At 31.7% G+C, this 16,273-nt stretch overlaps 1 long non-coding RNA gene across 3 annotated transcripts in view; it reads left to right on the plus strand.

Annotated features, from left to right (window-relative positions):
* LOC140620232 (uncharacterized) overlaps nt 1–16,273 on the plus strand; it is a 406,983-nt gene that overhangs the window by 349,117 nt on the left and 41,593 nt on the right. Inside the window, exon 8 of one of the 3 annotated variants that reach the window (XR_012020016.1) lies at nt 7,992–8,082. The exons of the other annotated variants lie outside the window; for them this stretch is intronic. This is a non-coding gene — a long non-coding RNA (uncharacterized lncRNA). Of the gene's footprint in view, nt 1–7,991; nt 8,083–16,273 lie in introns of those variants that run through there. 3 annotated transcript variants of the gene reach the window in all.

A 16,273-nucleotide genomic window follows, 5' to 3' on the forward strand; every position in this document is an offset into this window, starting at 1 on the left:
CTCCATACATTGCTTTTGATTATAGCTTTTACAGAGTAGGCTGTGACACTCTATTGATTGTGACAAAGACAAAATCATATTGCTTAATTAATGCTCAGCTCTTAGTGCTTCCTGGCAATTTTATTGGCTCATTTCCTTCATTGCATTCTCTACCATAACCATCTTAAACCTTCACTACCTCAATATCCCAAGTGACATTTGACCTCAGCAGATGACTTCGACACTTTCTTTACTGAGACAGAAATCAATCTAATGTGAGATTCCTTAGTTGGCCTTACCTCTACCTCAAAATCTCTCTTTATCTTTAGTTTACATTTCCTCTTTAGTTCCTATCTCTTAAAAAGATCTACTACTTTTCTTTACCAAGACTAACCCCTAGATTTGTGCTCTTTATCTTATCGTTTCTGTCTCAGACTCTTATTGCATCAATTATTCTCCTTGCCAGCATCTTTAATCTTTTGTTCTCTACTGGATTCCTCCCCTCTGCCTTCAAATATGTTTTGGTCTCCCCATCCTTGCACAAAAGAGGTTGCTCCATAAATATTTAATGAAGTGATATTGAATTGAATTGAACTTAATTCTTCAGGCTCACAGAGTTACTAGTGACAGAGCCAAAAAATTAAAATCCAGGATTCCTGATTTTAGTTCAATATTCTTTCTAAAGATAAACAAACATTTCTTGGAGGTATAGTTTGCATCTAGATATCTTCAAAAATTCAAATCTAGTGACTATATTTGTTGAAGTATAAATGTTTAATCTACTAAAATATTATATTGTCTACTCATCAGTAAATACTATTGATCCTAATACAGTATCTATTTGGTCATTAAAATCTCATGTTATACATTATACATGTAAATAATTAGTTACAGAATTGGAAACATATTAGTCATGTATGATAGATGAACTAATTTGAATGGCTTATTTTATAACATCATTTAAATGCTGTTATAGGTTAATTTAATACCAAAGACTTTTTATTTATTACCAAATTGATTATTACTTAATAGCTTACCATGTTTATCTCTTGGAGATGCTTGAGAAACAGTCACTATTAATTTAAAATCAATTATAGTAGTTGAATAAAGAACTGTTATCCTTTTTTCCTGTCTAGAAAATAAAGTCTTAGGACCAAAACAATGCATCACTTTTTAGAATTGAAATCTATTCTGAGAAAAATGATGCCAGTCACACACATGCAGAACAAACCTCTGACCAGACATAATTCTATTATATTAATTTATTGGTTAACTCCTCTTGGGCTGCTGTAAACATAACAGGAGCCAGACTATGAATTGCAAAATACATTCACAGGACATAACCAGATGCCCAGCATTTCAATGTTATATAAAGGAGCATTCTCTTGAACATGAATCTCAACTTCTGGTTTCTTGTTTACATAAGACCATGATGCTTTTTTCTGAAATAATATAATTACATGATAACAAATTTTAAGTGAAAGCACTTATATGTAGTAGATATACGACCATATCTTCTCAAACTGAAGCTATGGATTCTGAATTTTGGTAACTAGTTATTTGTTTAGAGATAATAAGTACAGTAAATTTTATTGATTTGATTACTTTTAGGTTTTGCACATTTCAAAATTGTATAGGAAATGGTTTTAGATCATATTCTCTAAAAAATGGTGTATATAATCACTCTGAAACATGGAAACTATCCAGATTGACTATAAAATCACAGTTTTCACTTTTTGTAAACAAATTGTATGTCTTTTCTAATTGTAAGCTTTTATCACATGTGATTTATTATAATCTTATAAGAATTTTAAAATATGTTTAAGATAAGAACTAAACTTGTATGTGTTTTAATTTGCACATATCTGCCCACTTATGTATAGCATGTATAGCATTAGTATTGCTGCTTGATGTTTTTACCACTGCACCAGAATAGAGATGGGATAATTGTGTATGTTGCGTATAACTTTCATTTTATTTTATTTTAAAGATTTTATTTATTTATTCATGACTGACACACACAGAGAGAGGCAGAGACACAGGCAGAGTGAGAAGCGGGCTCCATGTAGGGAACCCAGCATGGGACTCGATCCCGGAACTCCAGGATCACGCTCTGGGCTGAAGGCAGGTGCTAAACCGCTGAACCACCCAGGCTGCCCAATATAGCTTTCATTTTAGAAGTGGATTATGAACACTGCCTTCTACAAGACCACAATGGGTCTTATCTTAAGTAGTCTTAGCTAGAAACTTTGTATGTTCCAGCAAGTCATTTCTAGCATTTCGATTTGGTCATGAGGATAAGAAAGGTGTATATAGGACATCCATTAATTACAGTATATCAATCTTTGGAAAATTTATTATTAGAAATATATATTAATTTTATTCTACTTCTGTCATTAAAATAATAATCATAGATAACACAACCAATCACATAATAAAACAGGATGCATGCTTTGGCTTTATGGAACATTTATTTCCTCCATCATCAGTGTCTTCCTGCTAATGTTTGCATCCTGTTTAGAAGGGAGGAAGAGGATAAGATTGCCATTTTACCCTTTGTTTGGCATTGTTGAACCTACTGCTTACAGGACAGGACGAATGTCTTTAAGTATCTTCTAATCAGCACTTCCCAATCAATTGTAGAGAGACAATGGGAATTGATGGGGTGAACAATATATCCTCAGAGAATCTGGAATATTTTCCTTTAGATTATATTACTGTTAAAGGTTTTAAACTTCAAAAATTATTTAAATACATTGGGAATGATCATTCTTGCCTCTAGCTTGTCATGGTTCCTTTATGTCATAAAAGGTCTTAAGATCTTCTTAATTCTAATATAATTTTTATATTACATACTTCATTTTATAATAAAAATGTTTCATATTTAAGAAAGGTCTTTGATATTTTGGAAATATTAGTACAACATTATATTTGCCTCTTCTGCTTGTTCAGTTTCTTGATTTGCACTATTTTAGGCATTACAAATAAAGAAGATGAGAAAATTTCTCTTCTCACTCGGCTCCTTGTTTCTCATGCTTTAGTAACACTGACTTTAATAACATTTTTTTTCTTAATTTGTCAAGCCAGTTTCTATCTCATGGCCTTTTTACTTGTTACTCTCTTTGTAGAACCACACTTCTGCCACTGACTCTTTCCCATAGTCTGGTTTTTGTTCAAATTTCTTTTCCTTAGTAAAGAAAGATCTGATTACTCTTTCTAACATTGCCTTCCCAGCCCACTCTATCTTTGTGACACTTATCAATATCTGACTTTATTTTTATTTATTTGCTTATTGTCTTTCTTTTCCACTAGAATGTGAAATCCATAAGGGAAAGCCATTGCATCTTGTTTACTGCTCTGTTTGCATTGCTTAGAGTATCTATGGCTGGTACATTTTTGATATTCAAAATGTTTCTGACTTAATAAATAACTGGATGAATGAATGAATCAATCAATGAATTAATATGTGGTATCTTGCCTCAAGTGACTCATTGTCTAATGAGCCTGTCAATTACTATTACCTAAATATATTGTGAATATCACATTTATTTATTAAAACTACCATTTCAATCTTCTGAAAATGATTACTAGCTCCAGTTGCTTCAGCTGAAACTGGGATAAGGCAATAACATTTACTGCCTTAAATGAACATCAGCATTTTCTAATCTTACAAATACTAATACAAACTTACGAAAAACATGTTGGAAGGAAATGTAATTTATTAAAATTTTATTGTTTGATATTCTTTAATCTGACTCTATTATTTTTATTTAGCTTTTATAAATGAAAATACAGTAGTTCACATGGTTACACAAAGATGGTAAGCAATAGGTAAAGGATGAAGCCAATTTCGAATTGAAAGTATCATTAAAAATTTCTCTTTAACACCATCAATCATGGATATCAAAGCAGATAAATAAATTAGAATGCCTTTTGTATCCTAAAATTCAAGTTTAAAAAATAAGTTGTCAAATTTCAAATGTGTAGTTTAGTCCCTTTCACATAATAGGAACTTAATATATGCTTTTAAATAAAACAAAATAGTGTATTAAAACTTTTGGACTCGCTTATGGAAATCTAATGAAATTATCATTGGCCTTGGTAAATAGTGTTAAATAACTAGAACTTTCTGTGATGATAGAAATGTTCAATAATCTGTGCTATTCAATATGGTAGCCACTAACCATAGGTAGCTTTTACATACTTGAAAGGTGGCCAGTGTGGCTGAGGAACTAATTTTAAAGTTTTATTTAATTTTTAGCAACTTTCAGTGTAAATTCTGGCATGTGGCTATTGGCTACTATTTTGGAGTTTGTCTTGTTGATTGTGGAAGATCACAATTTCTAACAGATTTAGTAGTGTTGATTTACAGAGCTTCTAGTTGTCACACTATTCTGGATGTCAACAATCTAGATTTTAATCTGAATCTTTAGCTTTTTACCCTGCTAAAGTCCATAGTATATTTGGGTTCTACATAGCATTCCACTATTACACATTTCTCATCAAGGCAAGATATGATATCCAATAAATTTCCTCCCAGGTATAATTCTGTGATATTTGAAAAAGTAATGTGAAAACTCAACCACTTAATGGGTAATTATTGTGATTTCTTTTGTGTTGATTGGGGAGAAGATGTTGAATTGTAGGAAGGAAGCTAGTTCATAAATCTAAAAGATCTATAACTGTCATATAGAAGCCCAAATAAATCTTTCTTGGTTTCATCCATGGTTTTCCTATATAAGAACTGTTATCTGAGTCACTGAAGATTTTTGAACAGCAAAGGATAAATATAATGAAGTGAAAGGATTTTATAAGAAAATGTCATTCTATAGTAGGAAGTAATGCCCCATCTCATATACAAAAATTATAATGACACAATTGACACTAATAGGGCTAAAGTAAACATTATATTTTTAGTTTATTTTATTAGAGCTTGGGCTATGGAGTCAAACGCTACCTGTCAGTACTTTCTGTCTAAGTTACTTATATAATTCCCCATTTGTTAATAATAACTGTACTCACTTTGCAGAGCTATCATGAGGATTAAATTGGAAAATATATAAAACACGTGTAATGTGGTGCCTTGCACATAGTAGGCATACAATAAATGCTATTTTCCATTTTTCTTATTTTCCCAGGAACCATTATTGGCACCATTAGGAGATCAAGGCATTAAAGAGAGTTAAACATTTTTTCCCCCTGCGAGTTGAGGTAACTACCTTGGAAAATCAGGGAACATAGATATATACTTGCCGTATTTAAGAGAAGGAAGAACCTGCCATTTTAAAATAACAAGAATATACTTACTCTACTGCTATGTCGGTTCCTTTAATAGGTACTTTGCCAAATAAATTAGGATTTTGAAGAAAAACAGTCACCTTTTAAGCTCAAACCATGATTAGCTTTGCAAAAAAATTCACAAAATAAGACTTTTATTTCCAAATGTCCACATATGGAAGATTACAGAAGGTGATGTAAGCTCCATAAGTCTTTTTTATAGAATGTTATGGGGAAAATGGTGGAGCAGTAGAAAGTGCAAGAAACTAAAGGATGCTTGAATTTTCTGGTTTGTGTCATTTTTACCTTAACATATTTTTCTGCATGTTCATTTCCTTTGTGTGTTTTTCTTTCTTAAAGAATAAAAGAAAATCTGCCTCATGAAAATGCAGGAGAGTCATCCCACATAAAGACCATCTTTAAAATGCGCATTATTTATTTGACAGACTGTAATGGCTGTTTCAAGGATATTATGGGCTGTCACGTGAATATGTATTTTAGAATGAATACTACAGTACAAATACTGTGCTTGCACAATGCACATCAAAAATATAACCTAATGAAATCTCTTTTGAAGATTAGGCAATATATAAGGATATTCTGGAAATGTAAAACCCAGTTGAGTTAAAATAGCAAAAGATCTTACAACCCTAAATGATACATAGGTCAACTTCTTTGGAAGGTGAGGGGATAGGAAAGGAAAACAACACATAACCAAATCATGAATGATAATTATATTTTTAGCTCTTGGTTTCGACATCAAGTAAACTAGAGCTATTTCAAATTTTATATTTGGGTGACATTGATAAATCATGAGTGTTTTAGAATTACATTGCATTTGTAAAATTTCAGGCCATTATCACACTCAAGATTAATAAATTATAAGATTCAGTGAGGGAAAGATTATTTTGGGTTAGAATAAAATAATTCAGGCACTCATCTAACACATTTTGTGTGAGCAACTCTAATTCCTGTGGTTCTAAGTTCAGTAAGCAGATACAAGATGCAATAAATATCAGTCCTTATCTGAAACAGGTTGGAGATAAGAGGAAATCTATAATGTGATGTAGCTTGCTAAAGCACCAAAGCTAAAAATAGTAAGGGATATAACAAGCGTATAGATAAAGTGCTTCTGCAGTCTTATATGAAATAATAAGCAAAAAGAATAGTGTGTTTATTGTATATCTACAATAAAGACAGATGAACATCTTTCATGTTTGAGTTAATGCATTTCACCAATAATTATGACTTGAACTCAGAGTCACTTTTACCTATGTTCTTACCCAATAGTATATGTATTTCTTTAATGTCTTAGAAGTTGTTTGAGAACATGCAAGGATATACTCCATAAGTATTGTTACACTTATTTCAGAGGTTATCAGAGTTTTTTTAATTCAAGTTACTCTAATAATAATCTGCAAAATAAATATAATACATAAATTTCAAATATATCCTTGATTTTAAGTTTCATAGATGCCTTATGTCTTAATTTTAATCTTTTTTTCTTTTCTCCCTTTATTCCTTAAAAATTGTCAAATTAGAGTTCTTTGACTGATGTGCCGATAATTCTGCCAGTCAAAGCTCCTTTGTTTCTAAAGTTCTTAAACAGAACAAAATTTCTCTGTAGTGCATCTTCACTGATCTCCAGAAGAATTCACAGAACTCGGAGTAAAGGCATGAATTTAAAGACAGCGAAATCTGGCATAACTACCAAAATTATTAATATTAAGTTATTTTAAGCACTTAATATGTGCTAGGCATTCATTTAGATTGATGCTGTCCATTTGAACTATAACGTGATTCATGCATATATTTTTTCTATGATTTGTGATTTTTCAAATTACAATGTGAAACTTCTTTATTCACTAAGGCTCTGCTTGATTTAGTTGTTTCCAATATTTTGGTTGTTTAAAATTTCTTATTTATGTGGTTCTTTTCATTTTTAAGTGAAGACTCAAAAGCTGATTATGAAATATGGTGAAAAATCATTTTCACTCCATAGTAAAAATTGAATAAGAGAAAATGGACTAGCATTCAGCACAGGGACTTGGGCAGGTGTATTAAGAGAGTTTTATCATCAAAAACAAATGTCTAACCCCAGGAAGTCTTTGTGACATTGTAGATTCTCCTTGAAATTCCATTTAAACAATAAGTTTGAACATTTGTAAAAGGCTATACTACACTTGTACCAAACACAGAATATGTTTAGAGGAAAATAATACATTTTATGTTTTCTAAGAACTTAGTATAGAATATGAATGACAGATACAACTAATTCATTAGGGAAAATAAACTCTAATAGAAGACTAAGGCTGTAAATTTTAAATAGAGTATTTTAGGAATGTAAGGAAGATGCAAAATAACCTGACAAGATGAATTTGGGAACAAGGGAGCAAGTTGGAAGTGGTGGAGAGTGGATCTGGAAAGGCAAATGAGAGATATCTTATGCAGGTAACAGGATAAACCACTTCTATTAAAATATATAATATTTGCAAATATTTAAATGACCAAGTCTCCTTAATTCAGTTGTCCTCAGGTAGGGGAGGTAAACTCTTAGAATCCTTAGGTCTTCCTATATTTTAACTATTACATATTCTTTTCATAGCTTCTTTTTCATTATTATTGTTGTTGCTCTACTCATTATTCTTTCAACAAATATTTAAAACAAACAACAACAATAAAATGGTGGAAATTCTTATATCTCTGTTTTATTTTGAATGAAATTCTTTCTGTAGTTCGTTTGAAAGTCGCTTACAGTCAGCAATGGTTGGATTGCATGAAGTGGAACCATCTTCCTGAATACAAGTCTGATCTCATAGACTACAGATAATTCTTTTCCTTGTCTTTTTGTTGCTTTGGTTAGTGTTTTTATTTTTTTTTTCTTTTTATTTTTTTAGACTGCCTGTGCTCCTTTTCTACTCCTTTGTCGATTTTCCTATTATTGGAACTACCTCATTTCATTTCAATTTCTTATGGTCAGTCTGTAATTAGGGGCATTGTTAAGGAGAGGACATGAAAGCGAAGTACGTCAATTTGATGCTCCCTCCTAAACTCAAAACTTAATCAGAGACAGTGAGAAACTAAACATGTTTGAAGTCTGACTCTTTCCAAGCAGTGGCACATGATTTCTACTGTTCCATCCATGAGACTTCTGTGCCAGTTCCTGCTTCTAAGAGCTTTTTTCTCCAGTGCTTCAAGTTTTAGTCAATTATGTGATCATTTGATTTCTTTTTAAAATCACTTTTGGAGCACCTGGGTGGCCCAGTCAGTCAAGTGTCTGACTCTTGATTTCAGCTCAGGTTATGATGTCAGGGTTGTGAGATAGGACTCCATATAAGATTTTCTCTCTCTCCCTCTGGCCCTCCCCCCCACCCCAATAAAATAAAACTAAACTAAACAAATCAATTTTGCCTGATTTAGTTAGAGACAATATCTAGTGGTTTCAATCCAAAGAACCCTAATTGTTGTACTAATCAAGTTAACAGAAATGGTTGAAATTCTTGCCTTCAGTCCTGAACAAACTTTTGTCTTCTATAAAATGAGAATATTAATACCTACTTAGAAGTTATTTAAGATTATTAAATGAAATAAAGATATAAAGTGCTTGATTCAAAGCAGATGCTCAGAAGTGATGTTGAATATACATATAGAAATTACTACAAATATAATTTCTGTGTGTATATTCTCTACATCATTACATACGTGAACACAGAAATACCTATACTCTCAAACCCATAATGTATACAATCACTTTTCAATCCCTGAAGGAAGATAGTTCCAAGCTTAGGGAATAATATACCTCTTTTTTTTTTTTTAAATCAAATGTTAGAATCATATGCTTCTAGTGTCTAGTAGTGAATGTGTAAATGAACAACAACAAAAATCATTCAGCCAGAGCTAGTTGTTGATAATAAAAACAGTATTTGAGATCCCATAGTAGATTTATATGTATATATTATACATATAAATATGTATAATATTTGCAGTATTTTTCCTATATGAAAACCCATTACATGACCTTAAATATATATTTATATATTCAGACCTATCATACACATCAGACATATATGCATTGCCTACTATAAACACACACACACACGTACACACCCAAACTCACCATATACATGCATATACATATAGGCATATGATTATATGTAACTTAATATGTGTGCATATATATGCATATAAATATATATGTATATGTATGTGTGTTTAGTAAGTATTGAGATTTCCCATCACTTTGTCAATTTCAGAATTTTCTGGAGTTGTTGCAAAAGTGGCACACTTCATAGACTCTAAATGTTCATAGTAGATTTTCTAGGTCATGTATTTCACTTGGTTTAGTATAGCCATGGGTGTTATTTTCTTGAGATAGGAGATGAGTAGTAGACTTCTAAGGCTCCATTTAAATTATTTGTATCTGACTGCTATAAAACTGGTGCTAATTAGTATATGATTTTCATCATAATTACTGCTTTAATGGTCTAGTGTGCCTGGACGATTTTGTAGACCATTTCTTAGTTACATATTTCAGAAAAGATTTTAGTACACACAGAAAAAAATATTTAAAAAGGCAATTTTTTGAGGACTTTGATTATATGTATGCACAGCGTCTAATTAGAGGTTATTTTAGGAGGTTTTTATTGTGGTCTAACAGGGGTTGCTAGATCCTGAGTTGTTGCTTCAAGCATGACTGTGTAAAATTGTTAAGAGGAAAGGAATCTATAGGGCGTCATCAACTAGACTTAATTGTTTATAGAATCTGTTAACCATGGGTTGGTCTTGTTAAATTTTAGGATTTATACATGTTTGAGAAGATTTGTTTTCCAGTTTAAAAAGCAAAGAATTAGGGAATATTGCATGGACATTTTTCATCCCTGGCTGAAGGAAGTAATGTTTTCTGGGTATAGGAAGTAATGTTGATCATATCCGTACAAATTGTGGGGAAAAATGGTCTCTCCTTCACAATATTTCTAAAAATGGATTATCCAACTTGATTATAAAATCTAGCTGAATCTAGCAGTAGAGAAATATTGAAATTTTAACATCAAACAAAATGTGCTTAGTTTTAGTTAGAATAATAGAGAAATAGCAGCGATCAATGCTGTCAGATTGATAGGTCCTGAAGCATTTGTTTGCAAGCTCAGGTTATATTTAAAGGAAACTATGGATGCACCAAAAAAAAAAAAAATGAGGTTATAAAGTACATAAAGTTGAAGAAAAGAACAACATTTACAATTCATCATTTTTGCCATTCATACTATACAGTATCAATTGCTGAATTTTATCAAACCCTGAGCTCATGGAAGCTGTATTTTTTTTTTTTTTTTTTTTTTGTCAATTTGTCCAGCCTGTGGTGTAGTGGATCATGACTCTTATCACTAGCTGTTGTCATACCCTGAATTTTTTTCTGGTATTTAATAGGAAATAATATAAAGTATTCAAACAGAAGTCTTTTAAGTGATAAGAATTTTAATGAGACACTGAAGAGTGTACTAATCAGATTTTCCATTAAAGAATATTCTTCGGAGAAAAACTGGAAATGCTAAGTCTTGCGGGAATATTACATAAAGCAATCTGTAGGAAGAGATTACAAATGTCTTGACTTTCTAAGAAAATTACAGAAGGAAATAAAACAAAAATGGCTTTGATATACTGTATATAATGATTTACCTTAGAAGTCACACACACGCACATACACACAGCAATTTAAATACTATATTTTATTTGATATATGTCATTTAAAAAAATTTTGTACAAACTATGTTGTGTTCAAAAAATTTGTGTGATTAATGCATTGATTTACCTTCCCAATGCAGACTGCTGCTAGGCAGATTCTGATATTATTTATTTTTATTAGTTTATAATATGTCAATTTTTCTTGCTTATCTGTCAACTCCCAGAAAAATACATAAATCAAAAATGTAGCAATGTGGACACTAACAAGGCATAATTATTGTAGGGTCTGTCCTCCTTTAAAGAAAAAATACAATTACCTACCAGAATGCTGCTGGGATTAGGTCAGAATTTGCATAATACTGACTCATATTTTCTTAACAATTTTAACATCAGACAATAGCTTTTGCAAATCTATAATCCCTTATTATTTTCCAGCTTTATGTTTTGGAGTCTAATAAAGAGTTCAGTCAAAACAAGATAATTATTAGAATCTAACTATAGAAAACTTTAATTACTCAGTGGCATGTTTTTAAGATTAGGTCAGGTTTTTAATAAATTTTATATAAAGTAATACAAGGCAATTAAGCTTGACTAAATGTAATTTTTTACAGCTAAATTTATTTATTTTTCTAAAGATAAATATTTAATAGAAAATACTTCAATCATTGTATAAACGGAAGAAAAAATTCCTACTTCAGCATAATCTCTAAACAGCAGTTCTAAGACTGGAGTTATTAAGCAGTTAGAGGGCTAACAGTCAGGAGATGATGAAAATTTGGAAAATGTTAACTGCTATAAAATAATAGCTGCTAATGTGGAGGATTATGAAACACCCAGTAGCAGAATAAGTAACAAATAGATCCTTTCTGAAGTCCTGAAGGCTGGGGGTGGGATCTGGGGTTAAGTAACCGTGATATATTTATAGAGGGCAAGGGATCACCATAAAATAAAGCAGCAAATAGTAAAGAAGTCAATGTAAAAGAGAGGCCGGGGATTTAGGGTATAGAGATCATAAATTTTCATCGATATAAACAGCCTGTGTACCTCAGGAGTTGAGGTTTAGCTATAATTTCAGGTCTGACCTATAGGCCTTTTGTGTTCACAGTGCATGCACGATCAAGATGCCATCTAAGGAGGTGTAAAAAAAGGGGGGGGGGGGGAGAAAGAAAGAAGAAAAAAATGTTTCAGATCTGTGTGATTTACTCATTTAATCATCCCCAAATCCATCCCTAACACAACAGCACAGTAGTTGAGAAGATTTTATTGTCTCACTAAATTACATTTAATTCTTACCCTAGCATATCCTATAAACAAGAAAAGTGAATGATGTTTCTTCTACTATGTTCTACCAAAGGAAAATTGTTAAATTCTTATGCACGGCTTCTCAGAAGGTCATTTTCCCTTTCTGAGACTTCCACATTTACATGTTTTAATTTTAAATATGTATTTTAAAACCCATTTAAAACTTAGTAGATTAAAAAACTTAGTGATTAAATGAGCTTGTTTAATGGCTTAACAGAGGCAATAAAAGCAAGCAAATCAACATGAAAGAACTATTAAGTATTTAGCTTTTTAAAAGAATTATCCTGAAATAGAATACTGAGTTGTTTTTAAAAAAAAAAATAAGTGAACTATATGAAGATCTTGTCTTCTTATTCAGGGACATTGATTTTAATATATGTAGGCACTAAAATAAGCTTTCTGTTCTAAATTGCTACTTAATGAACAAATTATATTACTGTGTTTGTGTGTTTGTGTAATATATGCCTATATATATGTGATGCCTATTTCTCTATATGTATGAAGCAGAGTATGCAGCAGAGTATGACTTCTAGTACTGGTGTACAGTGATATATGAATTGTGCTTATTTTTAAATTGTGAATAGTTTGTTCAGTATTGTTTTAATTAAGATATCAGAAAATGCACCTCTAAAACATTCACTCAAGCATTAAGCTATTACCCTTAAAGGAGTAGCTGTATTTTCCAAAGAGTTCATGGGATCAGCTGCATTTCCATCTTAATGCAAAAAAATAAAACAAAGCAAAACAAACAAACAAACAAACAAAAAAACAAACCATGAGGATTTGTTTTATCTCTTTATACCATTGTAAGAAATAAAATACATCAGGTGAGTCTGGAAGGGACTTTGAAATAACAAAATCTGTCAAAAGAGTTCTCAATGCCCACCTTCGTTGGCCCTTAAAGACAAGGCTCTTTTCTTCATCCACTAGGTTGCACTGTTGTACAGAAAAACAAAGTGTTTGTGTGCCCTGCTGCAGAATAGCAAGCTGCATGCTGTGAGGAACCTCATAAATACTGTTACTCTGTTTTCACTAACTACAGAAAGAGATCAAGACAGAAAGACTGGCATTTGAACATATTTTCTTTTCCCCTCAAAGCCAGGGCCAGTGTCCTGGATTTTGTGTGGAGTTTCTTTGAAGATAGACAAAAGATACTAAATTTTTACTTTTGGTAGGAAGGGAAAGGGTGTGAGTGAAAGATTGGGTGTCTAGGAAAGAATGTTCGTCAACACTTTTCGAATTAAGATATAAAGGCCTATTAAATATTTCAGTAGTAGGAGATATTTCTCAGGAAGTGGCAAAACTGTTTCTCACAACTTTTCCTTTGCAGCCAGACATTATTTAAATATAAAACTCCATGAAGGTAAACTATATGCTTTCCTATTGATGTTACAGTGTGATGGGTAATGATTATGTTTGAGTAAGTTTGGCTGTATCACTTATTCATTTTTCCTCCATGGCATCATCCAAACTATTGATCTCTTTACACAGTGAACAAACAAACAAATAGAAACAGATTTCCCTTTTCCCTTTGCCTCATTTGTATTATTCAAACCATGCTAAGAGAACATTTGTAGGATTACCCTTGTATCTGCTAGCATATTTCCCTGTCTACATATAGGCTGTACTTTATCAAGGAAATTACTTACAGAGAATCAAGTAGGGGGAGGTTAGAAAAGCTATTCCTTTAGTTCTGGTGTAAATCATTGGGAATTTTTGCTTCATGGATTAGCACCTCTTGTATCCTTCATCTCTTCAGGGCAGTAAGCTGAGACAATCATAATGAAGAACAGAGCTATTGGCTACCACCACCACAACACTTTTAGGGGGGAATAGGTCATCAAAAAGACCTGAGTCTGGAACTGGTTATTTCAGTTAGATTGATAGAAGATCCACATTTGGTAATTTTCCTACTTCAAGGTTTTGACTATTTCACAAACAACTTCTAGCCTACCTAATTAATTTCTTACTGTGTTATGAATTTGACAACGAAGATCTGATAAACTTTGGTCCGAAGGATAGGAGGGAAAAACAAGTCTCATGAACTATGCAAACATATATTGATGTGTATTAATTTAGAGTTGGCACACCTTTTAGAGAAGGAATTATGTTTATGAAAAAAAGGCATCTCATTTGTTAGAATAAAGGTCTTTTGGGATCTGCATGTTTGAAATGTTCTCCAAGAGGCTATTTTCTCTATGCTACTGTCTTCTGATAAGGCCTCACCTGTATCTGTTGCAGACATATAGATTGTATTTAGTACTTAACAACTTCCAGGAAATGAAACTTTACAGCTGTATTTCAATGTCAGCATTTCCCTTCATAGTCAAGTTATGTTACATACTATAGTTGGTTTGCTTTTTTTTCCAACTGTGAACCAGAGAAATGGTGTTAAAATTTCCTATGTACCTGAAAATTATTTATATTTCTTTTTAGTTTTTTTTTCTTTTTCAATATGCCAATTTAATTAGTGTGTCTTTGGAGGTTCTGGTGTTCAATACTTAGTGCATTTGAAAAATACTAGCATGGCAACTGAAATAAATATTGAATGGAAAAATATATGTATTTACTAGGTAGTACTATTTACTGAGCCCTTACTATATGTTAGTTGCCCTGGTCAGTATTTTATATGTATTATATAGTATAATACATATCATCAATGGAAGTTTGTATTACTCCTATGTTACATAAATAAAAGGCTTACAATACTTAAAACACTTTCCAAATTATTGAAAAATAGATTTAGGATTTGAATTCAAATCTGGTGTGTCTGCTTCTACTATTCTGGAAAATATTTTTTATTTAAAATTTTCTTTGAATCCAGGATCAGTAAACCAATATACATGGATTTATTGAACACTAACTCTCTATATATGCCCAGCTCTAATGAGATTACAAAAACTAGAAAGCAAATTGCTAACCTTGAGACATATTTGATGGAGTTGGGAAGAGAGATAAACTGTACAGACAGAGAGGATCTGAAAGCAATAAGAAATTAGGTACTATATCATATGGTATGCTCAAGTCTTTTTGACATTCAGAGAAGAGACAATCATTGTTGGACAGCAATTTATTAACAATGATTTCAGGATACAAACCATTCATTCAGCAAGTATCTAGGATCCATCTGCCAAGTACTGGCAAGGTATTACAGTAAAGAGCTTTAAATTCAGATACAAAGCATTTAAAGCAGATAGAAATAAAGATTCTGGAGTGGGGCCAAAGAGAATAAAGAAGAATAAAGAAAGGAAGCATTAAACTGAGACACGGCTCCTAAAGAAGTGGTGATTGTAATCTGAAGCATGAAAAAAATAGTTTTGTTTTGCCTGTTGAGACTTTTGACAGAAAGCTGGGATGAAAAGTTAAAATTTATCCAGTCAGTAGTTATGTCATACTGAAGATTCCTAGGAAGGAAAATTTAAGGGGTGCTTTTAGAAATATTTGTTGTTATATGGGATGGATTCCTATTGGTTCTTTAATTTTTTGAAAGCATAGAATGCTTTCTGGGTATTCATGAATTATTATTAATATACTTTAGAATCATATCTGATTATGTAGGATTATCCTTTTTAAAGACAGAATGCTATTAATCACCATCATATTAGTATCTCACACAGTGCCTGGAACATAATTCATGCTCACTAAACACTTGTGTGATTGAAATTAATTTGGGTTTCTCACAGACGTATCCATACTTTAAAATTGTCAAGTGAATCCACATATATCAACATGAAACAAATGTTTCCTGATCATTATATATTTCCCTCTTTATCTGAAGTATTGATTGTTTTGTGTTACTATTTTGATCCATATTACTTAGGCAAGTAAAAGTTGCATTAAATGCATGTATTTGCAAAATTATATATATATTTGTATACATATGATATAAACAACTTATATTTGTATGCATAAATCTGTGAAATTTTTTATGAAATAGAAGGGCTGCTAATTTTTCTGGGATCTAAAATAGTATTTTAATATAAACATCCACTAAATACACAGTGGTTATAAAAACCAGCTGTATAAAATATGGTAG

This window comes from Canis lupus, chromosome 28 (genome assembly GCF_048164855.1).
Source record: "Canis lupus baileyi chromosome 28, mCanLup2.hap1, whole genome shotgun sequence".
NCBI lineage: Eukaryota > Metazoa > Chordata > Mammalia > Carnivora > Canidae > Canis > Canis lupus.